The sequence below is a fragment of the Populus nigra genome, chromosome 2 (genome assembly GCF_951802175.1).
Source record: "Populus nigra chromosome 2, ddPopNigr1.1, whole genome shotgun sequence".
Lineage (NCBI taxonomy): Eukaryota > Viridiplantae > Streptophyta > Magnoliopsida > Malpighiales > Salicaceae > Populus > Populus nigra.
In genome coordinates this window covers 25878620-25890646 of record NC_084853.1, presented here as the reverse complement: position 1 = coordinate 25890646, position 12027 = coordinate 25878620, and the positions used below count along the sequence as shown (strand labels likewise).

Here is a 12027-nt window from a genome sequence, read left to right as displayed (position 1 = left end):
CTCCTTCCATGGCTTCGACCACTTCTGTCTTACCATTGGTCACCCTTCTTCTCCAGCATTCAAAGGTGGTGCATGCAGCTAGGTATGCAGTTGTTGAAGGCAGATTTTTGGGGAGAGGAAGAAGGCAAGAGCATGCAGCCTATTTTGGAAAGAGTGCCCCTTTCTCTCTCATTGCTGCATTTATACCCCTCTTAAATGCAAAGGGGTGTTTGGACGTTGGGCCAAGGTTGTCCTTATCCCCCTTTTGGGTTATCCTTGGGCTGGTTTTTATTCTCATTCTCCCCTAGGATAGGCTGGTCTAATAATAATTTTTTGTTAGGTTTGACAGTGTCGCTGCCGATTCTAAAATCAACAGCCAAGTACTATGCCGCTGTCGATCAAGAAATCGACAGCAAAAAATTATGCTGCTGCCGATCCATAAATCAGCAGTCTCAAACTATGCCGCTGCCGATTCAGAAATCGACAGCCAAAAGCTTTGCTGCTGCCGTTTCTGAAATCGGCAGCCAAGTACTATGCCACTGCTGATCCAGTAATCGACAGGCTTCGCTACTGCCGGTTCTGAAAGTGGCAGCTAAGTACTGTCCCGTTGTCGATCTAGAAATCAACAGGCTTTGCTGCTGCCGGTTTTGAAAGCGGCAGCCAAGTACTGTGTCGCTGCTGATTCAGAAATCGGCAGTTAAAAGATTTGTTGCTTCTGGTTCTGAAAGCGGCAACCAAGTACTGTGTTGCTGCCGATTTAAAAATCGGTAGTCAAAAGCTTTGCTGCTTCCGGTTCTGAAAGTGGCAGCCAAGTACTATGCCGCTGCCGATCCAGAAATCAGCAGCGATGGTGGAGTCGTTTTAGCTTAGGTTTTTTTTTTTGTTGGGTGTTTACATGACAAGCTGGGCTCAGGGGGCACCTGCCCCTTGGGTTCTCGTGGGCCATGGAGGGACGCATTTGCGCTCTGCGCGGCTCACGAACAAACCCCGGTGCAAGAAGCGCCAAGGAAGTCGAATACTAGGAGCACGCCCCCGTAGCCTCGAAGACGCGACGTCGGGGGCGCGCCTTCTTCTGGTGGTAATCTAAATGACTCTTGGCAACGAATATCTTGGCTCTTGCATCGTTGAAGAACATAGCGAAATGCGATACTTGGTGTGAATTGTAGAATCCCGTGAACCATCGAGTCTTTGAACGCAAGTTGCGCCCGTGGCCTCTTGGTTGAGGGCATGTCTGCTTGGGTGTCACGCATCGTTGCCCCCACTCCTCTTAGCTCACGAGGATGGGGTGAATATTAGTCTCTAGCACTCTTATGATCGCGGTTGGCCTAAAATTGAGTCCTCGATGATGATTGCCACCATGAGCGGTGGTTGAGAGACCTTCGGACATGGTCGTGCGCGTGCCTGTCACCCCAAGACCTCTTAGACCCTTGGGCATCGATTTTCTGGGATGCTATCATTGTGACCCCAGGTTAGGCAGGACTACCAGCTGAGTTTAAGCATATCAATAAGTAGAGGAAAAGAAACTTACAAGGATTCCCCTAGTAACGGCGAGCGAACCGGGAAATGCCTAGCTTGAGAATCTGGCGCCTGCGGCGTCCGAATTGTAGTCTGGAGAAGCGTCCTCAGCAGTGGACCGGGCCCAAATCCCCTAGAAATGGGCGTCGGAGAGAGTGAGAGCCTCGTCGCGGCTGGACCCTACTGCACCACGAGGCGTTGTTTGCGAGTCGGGTTGTTTAGGAATGCAGCCCCGATCGGGCGGTAAATTCCGTCAAAGGCTAAATACGGGCAAGAGACCGATAGCAAACAAGTACTGCAAGGGAAAGATGAAAAGAACATTGAAGAGAGAGTCAAAGAGTGCTTGAAATTGTGATGAGGGAAGTGGATGGGGGACGGTGATGCGCCCGGTCGGATGTGGAACGGTTAAAGTGAAGCTTGTTTAATTGATATCATGAAGACTAAGATCAGAGAAACAGTCTCTAAAGTTTGAGGTTTCATACGTAGAGACAGTTTCATCGTTGTGTTTGTCTGCTTGAGAAAGCACAAAATTAAAATCACCAAGCACCATCCGGGACAATTAGAGCTCTATTTTCACGGATCATCCCACATAGATCTTCTAGCAATAATAGTATTGAAACCATAAACAAAGGTGATTGTGAAGCTAAACTAAGAAATGAAACTACTGACAAAAAGATGAAGGCCTTGAGCAGAAGAGTCAAGCAAATCAACTGTAACCATTGTAGGATTCCAAAAGACAACAATCCTAGCAGTGAGACGGAATTTATGCATACAAGCAAACCTAGAAGAGAGCATCTTGGTTTCAAGAAGATCACAAATATCCATTTTATACTTCTTCATGAGGCGAACAACCTCATGTTGTTTCAGGGGATTATTAAGACCCTTGATATTCCAGCTAGAGATAATCATGAATTTGCAAGGGGAGGGGTAACACTCCCACCACTACCACTTAGTCTCTGATTTCGACTTCGTGTCCCACTTTTGGTAGTCACCCCTAAAGAATGTACCCCATGGGAATTTCCATCACTGATCCTGGTCCCAAGACTAGTTATCAAATGCTCAAGAACAACACTGGAAGATGTAGCATTAACCTGTTCTGCACTGGTGGGGCGAGGAGAATTATCACAAGAAGTTTCTTCTGGAACATCTACTGTGACTACCACTTCTTTCCCTTAAGGTTGTATCTAGGCTGCTTGTTAGTCTTCCGTCATGACTCCACATTTACCCAACCTTCAGTTGTAGTGGGAGGAATCTCAGGAGGAGTCTTCCTTTAAGGGCACGAAGTCTGTACCTGCTCGACTGTAGAGATTGGGGTCCCCTGAGGAAGGTGTGGCCCCAACTTGCTAAAAACACTCCCTTTGGCATTGTGCCTAGCACGAGCATTAGCTTGATTGCATATGTCTTTACTACCCTTATCAGTACTGTCATGTCCAATATCCTTTAGAATGTGGTTTCCAGTCTTTGTGCTTGCACATGCTGCAACTTTAGGACAGAGGAGACGAGAGTGGCCAAGAACATGACAATGAGTATAGAATTTTGGCAATGTTTCATAAATAACTTTTTGATGGAGAGTAAAGCCATTTGGCAGGAACACATCAACAATATGAAGAAGGTCTTCCAGAAGATAAATTTCAATCAGCACTCTAACATAGGATAATCTGGAGAGGTTGGAAGTCAACTTATCACATTGAATAGGTTTGCCAAGCGCACTAGCAATTTTGGATAGACAAACCGAGGATCAACACTTCAGAGGAAGGTTTAGAATTTCACCCATACGGGAACACATGACATTGCTTCACAAGAGAAATCAAAATACTTTGTCATTGGTTGCAAGATAAGAGGCCTTCCATACACAAGATATAAATCCCCACTTAAGACTGCAAGTTTGTCATCTTCACTTTTGAATCTATACACTAACCAGGCATATTCATGGAAAGCGAGGGTGGCATCACATTTCCAAACAGTAGTAATAAGATTGTTCAAGGCCCTAAAACCAAGGCTTTTCCCAGAAACATAGCCCGCAACACATAAATTCCAGACGTCAAAATTATGGTGAACATCGTCAGATGTAATGGAACATGATCTAGTTAGATGATTATTAGAAAAATTTCAGAGCTTGGTACAAGATTCAGAGTTTCGATTCGAAGAAAAGAGATCCCTCCATTTGCTGTTACCTGGAAGGGGAGATAGAGATTTACCTATTGTGGCAGCAACGTCTGGGTCTTGGCCATTAGTGAAAGGAGGAGACATATGTTCAACAGGAGGTGGAGAGGGAGACTTTGGGGATCTCTCACGTTCTTCATCCAAGAAAGTGAAATCCAATTGTTCCTCCTCCAGATCTTCCTCATAAGAACAATCTTCAACCAGGACCTCTTCCTTAGACTTAGATTCAGAAGCAACCGTCATCTCATTATCAAGGTGGGGATTGCTGAGGCTTACACCCCTAGGAGGTGATGAAGGTTGGGGAAGAGTATCTGAGATTGATTCATGGAGAACTGCACCTGATTGACCACCATAGGCAGCTTTGAGAGCTAAGACCACCAAACCATCATAATCATCGGGATTTAGAACAAGAGCATGCATGTTGTCTTGTCTATGTGGTACTGTAGCAGTAGCCTTTCTTTTGTTTCTAGCCATTTGAAAAAGAGAACAAACGGGAAATAAAAAAGAAAGGGAGGGAAACATGTGAGAAAATGAAAACCGGGATAGGGAACTAAGGAAACTCCGAGAGAATATCAATCACAACAAACCACCAGCAAACATAAAGGAATCAGCTCCATGGAGAAGGAGAGCATCTCTCTGTCAATTCTCTCTCTGAGCTGGAGCTCTTAGTCTCTTTCTTTTTTTATAAACTGTAAGAAGTATTATAGATCAAAACGATACATGGCAGATACATGGCAGACAACTGACTAGTCATATATACACATTTACAAGCCAAGAGCGAACTAAAGGGAACAGACGCCCTGTAAGCACTATAAAACCAAAATACATAAGTTGTATCAAACTACCTAAACCAAAAGTATTACATTGGTTATCCAAGTAACCTGAAGTCCTGCAGGTGCCAAAGATAACCAACCAAGAGACAGGAACCACCAACTTCATAAAAAGAAATACTACAAGGCTAACAAAGACAAGTGACTAAACAAAGAAGGAGTCGCAAGACCAAAACTACTAGAAGCAACCAGACTAGCCATCCAAATCCATAAACGCATAGCAACTCAAGAGCCAACAATAGAGACACTTATCCAACATCTAAGAGGAAGTGATCCTGTTCATGGAAATGGAAGATGATATAGAACAAGATTTGAAATCTCTGGAATAGAGTATCAATCCCCAAGCTCTTGCCTTTAAATATCCGCTTATTCCTTTCCTCCCAAATCAGATATATTGTGATCCCCAAGGAGACCCTTCTCATTCTAGCAATCATATTGTTCTTTCTAGATCGTAGCCCTCTAATGGCACCATTCAGAGTTGACATAGTTCTACCAATCCTTAACCAAGATTTAATCTTACCCTACAGGCAGATAGTCCAATCACAAGCAAAGAACAAATGACTATGAGATTCTTTCATATACTGGCAGAACACATAGAAGGGGTCAGTAGGGATGAATCTAAATCTATCTCGAGTCCGAAGCTTTCCTAGAATAACCAGCCATAAAATAAAGCTATGCTTTGGCAGAGACCATTGTTCCCAAACAACTCTTTCCCATGAAACTGGAGAGTCGGCCAGCCGAAAGAAATTATAAGCTTGCAATAAGAACCTTTCACATTGGACCAATTTCTCAGCAGAGCAATACTCCCAGCATGACTCCCACAATGCTGAGTAATAAGATCCCTGACAGAGTGGATAGACTTCCACAAAGGAGAGGACGTGTGGTGGGTAGAGACAGTCCAAATAGAACCATTGCTCAAGTAGAAATGATGCACCCAACGGATCCAGACTGAATCAGTCTTAAGATGAATATTCCAAAGCTGCTTGGCAAGGAAGCTCCTATTACAGGCTTTAAGATAAAAAAGACCAAGACCACCTTTTTCCCGAGGCATGCAAACCGACTTCCAAGCAACCAAAGCAGAAGTACTCTTCCGATCATATTAATATAAACTCAACATGGACTTCAATGTTTATATCCAAGAAAGTTTGTTATTAACATGTCTTATCTTTTTATCTTACTAATTCTTAATACCTTGCTTGTTAAATGATTAATCTAGATTTGTGTTGTACAATCCTTGGTACAAAAAATACTTGGCACTTTCATAGCTTACTATATGGTATAACCGACACCTATGCTATAAAAGGAACTTGATTTGTTGTTAACATCATGAATTCCTGACAATAATTAAAAGTATGGTGTTACTAAAATAAGATAATTAATATGATCATGTTAAAAATTTATAATGAACTATTAAGAATAAATAATCTGATTGGAACCTCCTTAATGTGTAGTTTCCAGTTGCTTAATAAAAAGAGTTTATACTATACTTATTTCTAATACTATTAATGGATCCTCTAACCTTGACAATTGCTTTTATCTTTGATTAATACTCACATCAATATCACATCTCAAAAGTTCTTTTCAACTCCATTTCATTTGTTGTTTATAATTTTATATAGTTCACCTCCCTATGGTTCGACCCTGGTCTTGCTGGGTTATTTATTACTTCGACACTCCTGCACTTGGGATAAGACATCATTCTTTTGATCGTGTCAAACCCATCCAAGATTAAGGGTTATAGGTAGAATAAACACTTGTTGGCAAGAGATTAACAAGAAATTTTAAACAAGAAGATAAGAAGGGAGAGCCGGCTATCATTAGAAAGAAAAGGAGGGAATTGAAAATCAAAACCTTGATTCGTACCGGGTAAGGTATTCTAAACATGGTCTTATGAGTCGTTTCAAAATCGATTATGAATTGATGTTTGGTTATTGAATTATAGATTAGAGTTCTTAGACTTGAATTGAGGAAAAAGTATTAGTTGCTAAATTAAATAACTTCATGTGTTGTGTGTAAATGGAAAGGTTGGTGAATCTGGATAGTTTCCTCTCTTGACTTTCAGAGGGATTTCAGGTAGGAGGATGAATGAATTATGATTAGGTTTCTTCATAGCAATTGTAGTTTTGGATGTTGACTAACTAAAGAAATTAGTCTTGCTCAATTTGGAGTTATAGAACTCCAACTATGGGTCACCAACCAAGCTTGGGTCATGACAGACCCTGTAGGGTAGTAGGTATGGTTTGTTGATTAGTAATTTTGACTATCTTGGAGGAAGAATTGGGTTCTCCTTCCTTTAGAGAACTTGTAGCCTCATGTCTTAACTTTCTAACGAGACCAATCTCGCTTGAAATGGAGTTGGGATCGAAATGAAGTGATTCCAGTGGCACTAAAAAGCTAATATCCATACCTTTTTGGAAATTTAATGCAAGAAAAATAAAAAGAGAAAGATCATGGAAATCACATCTTGCAAAGTCAAATCTCGCATTCTGCCAGTGTTGACATTTGGCCATTCAAATTTTAATATCTGGAGCTACAGAAGTCCAATTGATGCAAACTTAATTTTCTTGGATTCCTAATTCAAAGAACTATCCACGCTCCAAATTTTAGCCAAAAATGATGTCATATGAGGGAGATATGATTTTTCAACGATGACATCTGAATTCTGCCAGCAAACAGGTTTTGTGAAGAAACGAGTCCAAATTACATTCCGAAGCATCTAAACCGACATTCAAGTTTTTATATCAGCAATTTAGCTCCTCTAAGTCAGAGCTTGAAGATTTCATGCAAGGCTATTTCTCCTTTTTAGGAAAAATAGTTATTGAAGTACTTAAATGTAAACTACCAACTTAAGGAAGGACTATTTTGTAAAATAGAGACTAGGGTTTCTTAGCATATAAAAGAAAGAGAGAAGGAGGTAGCAGCCAGCAAAAAAGAGGGAGAGCAGAAGGAGGCAGCAGCTAGCAGAGAATAAACACAAATTCTCTCCTCTACAAACCCAAAAATCATGCTCTTTTCATTCTTTAGAAGTAGTTGTTCAATAGTTATGCAAGGCTAAGCTCTTTTCTTGGTTGCAAGGACACAACAAACCTTCGGATTTCAAGAACCGTGAGATTTATTCTTCCTTTTATTTCAGTTTATGTTATGAACGAGTATGATTGTTTTCCTATGCATATTTCCTATGATTGTTGTTGATGATTGCTAGAGCAGACTCTAAGTTATTGTTGTGAACAATCTATTGCTAAGTTTAATATCAAAACCAGAGTTGTGATTTATGAACTTGTGAAGTAACCAAGCTTGATAATTGTGGCGAAACTACATTATTGAACTTAGGGAGAACATTTGAACAAAGTGACACAAGCTGCGGACAGCTTGTATGTTAATCTTGATGAAATTATCTAGTTCTTAAAGCTACCATTAAATTGAATCATTAGTGCGGACACTTTAATTGTTTATTGGTTAGGATTAGTTATACGGCGGATCCATTAATTAATCAACGTTAAGAAAAGATAAAATTTCAGAACATAAACTGCAATTTTCGTTTCAAGGATCGGTTCTAATTTCCATTGGTGGATGTATGCTTGCGATCAAGGTTTGTTTTCTTGATAAGTTTCAGTTTTAATTGATTTTGTTTGCTAGTTTAATTGCTACCATAGTTTAGATAATCATAAACCAAATCACCCCAATTACATAGCGTACAACATAAAAATCTGACTTGAAACTTCCTCGTGGGATCGACCCCTTGCTTGCTCTATACTATCTTGTGTGTTTTAAGCTAGGGTAATTAATTTGAGCGACCGCGACATCGCAACAGTAACAGTCCAAATGTTTGTTGATGAGCAATTTTGACTATCTTGGAGGCAAAACTGGGTTTTTCTTCCTTCAAAGAACTTGTAGCCTTATATCTTGGCTTTCCAACGAGACCAATCTCGCTTGAAACGAAGTTCTATAACTCTAGATATAGTTAAAAATCTAAAGAGAGGTCAGGCAGTAACGGTTCAAAAACAAGATAGGTCTAAATATTTGTTGATGAGCAATTTTGACTGTCTTGGAGGCAGAATTGGGTTCTCCTTCCTGCAGAGAACTTGTAGCCTCATGTCTTAGCTTTCCAACGAGACCAATCTTGTTTTAAACGGAGTTCTATAAATCTAGATATAGTTAAAAATATGAGGAGAGGTCGGATAGTAACAATTCAATGTCTAGATAGTAACAATTCGAGATTTAAATAGAAACAGTTTAAATATAAAGAAAGGAATGATAACTATGGTTGGACAAAGAACGACAATATTAATGAGTGTCATGAAAAAAACATAAAATATTAAGAAATGATTGAAAAAAGACTTATTGGCTGTTGCAATGGTTATTATAAAACATATCCTTGAGTGAGAAAAATTTATGAGATAAACCTGTGATTTGTAGGAGGAACCACAGGCATAGTGCAATAGCAGCAGCAGAGGAGCACGAGTAGAGCTTCCATTACAAGTAGGTGAATCACTCATATACTTTCTAGTTAAATTCCATGATTTAATATATTACCGATGTGAAATGTGAATTACTGAATGTATGTGCATTCAAGGTGAAAGGTTGTTGTGTGAATTGCCAAGTGATGAAATTATCGCTGACAAAGGAAATATAAGAAGTGTGATTTGGGGCGTGAACTAGCATACATTTAGTGTATGTTAGGATCCCGGGTAAGGGGATCGCCACGTTTGGACTAACATACATTTAGTATATGTTAGGATCTTGGATAAGGGGATCAAACATGTATTGGCTATCATACATTTAGTGTATGTCTGGATTCCGGGTAAGGAGATCACCATGTATTGGCTAGCATACATTTAGTGTATGTTAGGATCGGGTAAGGGGATCACCTTGCATCGACTCCTACGGGGTGATGATGATGATACCAATGGAATTGGTATCGGTAATGTGTTAAGGAGAAATAATCATGATTGATCTTATAAAATCTGGAATAGAGGTTGATAATGGGAGAGGAAACGATTATTAGTAGTTGAACAAGGAAGAGATTCTAATGAAAACCAGAAGGGAGAAGTGAACAAAATATGAATGCATGTTACCCTTTTTAAATTGTTAGATATTTGTGCTGTTATATTTATTGTGATATTCATGTTTCAATAATATGTATTTTGTTTCAGGACCATCACATACACGATAGGAGTAGATCCTAACTTATGTTCCCTTCTTGTAATCTAGGTTTTAGGGAGTATACCCTTGTATTTTATAAACATGGAAATGTTTGTATAACTTAATTTGTATAATTAATGTTTAAACTTGATTAAATGAACTTAACTCTGTAGTTCATATAACCATATTTCATGTATGTGTATTTATATTTTTATTCATCCATAATGATATTTTGTTATATAATGTATATCATAAATATTGTGGTTGATAGGTGTGATAATATTTGTGGGATTGAGACCCATGAAGGATGATTGGGTCGGGATTAAGTTAGGAGATGCGAGTTATTAGAAGTGTAAATAGGTTACATATCGATAACTTGGGACCTTCCGGTATAGGGGAGACTCCGTTGAAATTTCGATAGACTTTAATACGAAGACCAAGATTATATATAGAAAAAAAATTTAATTACTCTGTTTTTGGTTGACATGAGATTATTGTTTTTATCCTAGAACAGGGGATGTTACACCCAAGATCCTAACATACACTAAATGTATGCTAGCCAATACATGGTGATCCCCTTCCCCGGGATCCTAACATACACTAAATGTATGCTAGCCAATACAAGTTGATCCCTTTACTCAGGTTCCTAACATACAATAAATGCATGCTAGTCAATACACGTTGATCTCCTTACCCGGGTTCCTAACATACACTAAATGTATGCTAGTCCACGCCCTATATCACACTTCTCATATTTTCTTTGTCAGGGATAATTTCATCACTCGGCAATTCACACAACATCCTTTCACCTTGAATACTACTCAAAATATTGACATCATTACGCAAAATTTTCTCATTTCCCATAATATCCAACATTTGGTAATTCACAAATCACATCAATAACATATTAAATCATGGAATTTAACTTGAAAGTATAGGTGCAGATCACCTACCTGTAGTAGAAGCTCTACTCGTGCTCCCCTGCTGCTGCTGCTGCTGTTGCACCACACCGATGGTCCCTTCTGCAATCACCGACTCATCTTATAAATTTTCCTCATTCAAGGATATATTTTATAATAATCATATCAACAGCTAATAGGTCTTTCTTTCAATCATTTCTTTCTTTATATTTTATGTTTTTCTCATTACACCCATTAATGTTGCCATTCTTTATCCAACCATAGTTATCATTTCTTTCTTTATATTTGAACTGTTACTGTTTAGACATTGAACTATTAGTGTCCAACGGTTACTGTCCAATGAGCTATAACTATCCAACCGTTATTGTCTTGGCATTAAACTGTTACTGTCCAACTATTACTGTCTAGACATTAAACTGTTACTGTCTAGATATTGAACTGTTACTGTCTTGAACCATTACTGTCTAGACATTGGACTATTACTATCAAAATGTTATTGTCTTGACATTGAATTGTTACTGTCTTGAACCATTACTGTCTAGACATTGAATTGTTACTGTCTAGACATTAAACTGTTACTGTCCAACCATTATTGTTTAGACATTGGACTATTACTATCTAACTGTTAATGTCTGAACTCTTCGCAGATTTGTAACTATATCCATAGTTCTAGAACTCTATTTCAAGCAAGATTGGTCTCGTTGGAAAGCGAAAACACGAGGCTACAAGTTCTCTAAGGAAGGAGAACCCAGTTATCTAACATCATCCTTATAGGGTCATCAACAAATCAACAAATCAGACTTACTTCCCTATAGGGTCTGTCATGACTCAGTCTCGGTTGATAACCCATAACTAGAGTTCTACACCTCCAAATTGAGCAAGATCAATTTCCTTAGCTATCTAACATCCAAAACTACAATTTCTATGAAGGAACCTGATCCTAATTCCCTCATCATCCTCTCCGAAATCTTATCGAAAGTCAGGAGACGAGTCTGCCCAGATTCGTCACCCCCTTCCCTTCACACATAAATTTTACGAACTACCTTTTCTAGGTGAGTTATCATGATTTCATGTCCTCAATCACATACCACACATGAATTAGCTTAATTTGAACAACAAATACTATTTTTCTCAATTCAAGTTTAAGAACCCTAATCTATAATTCAACATCAATGCATCAATTCATTATTGAATTTGAAATGAATTATAAGATCATGTTTAGAACACCATATCCGGTACGAATTAAGGTTTTGATCTTCAAACAGTTGAAGATTTTCAACTCCCTCCTTTCTTTTCTAATGACAGCCGCCCTTCTTCTTCTCATCTTGTTCAATTTTCTTATTAATCCCTTGCCCACAAGTGTTTATTCCATCTATAAACCCTTAATCTTGGATGGGTTCTTGAAATTTTGGTGTTTCTCTCTTGATTTGTAAGAATGGATACAAAAACTCCCTCTTTTCTTTCCTTACAGTTGCTAC

The 12027-nt window shown here is 39.0% G+C and overlaps 1 non-coding gene across 1 annotated transcript; it reads left to right on the top strand.

The window, feature by feature from the left end:
* Positions 1-1068: 1068 nt before the first annotated feature.
* LOC133684346 (5.8S ribosomal RNA) lies at positions 1069-1224 on the top strand. The gene has a single exon (XR_009837856.1). It is a non-coding gene; the product is annotated as a 5.8S ribosomal RNA (ribosomal RNA).
* Positions 1225-12027: the final 10803 nt, after the last annotated feature.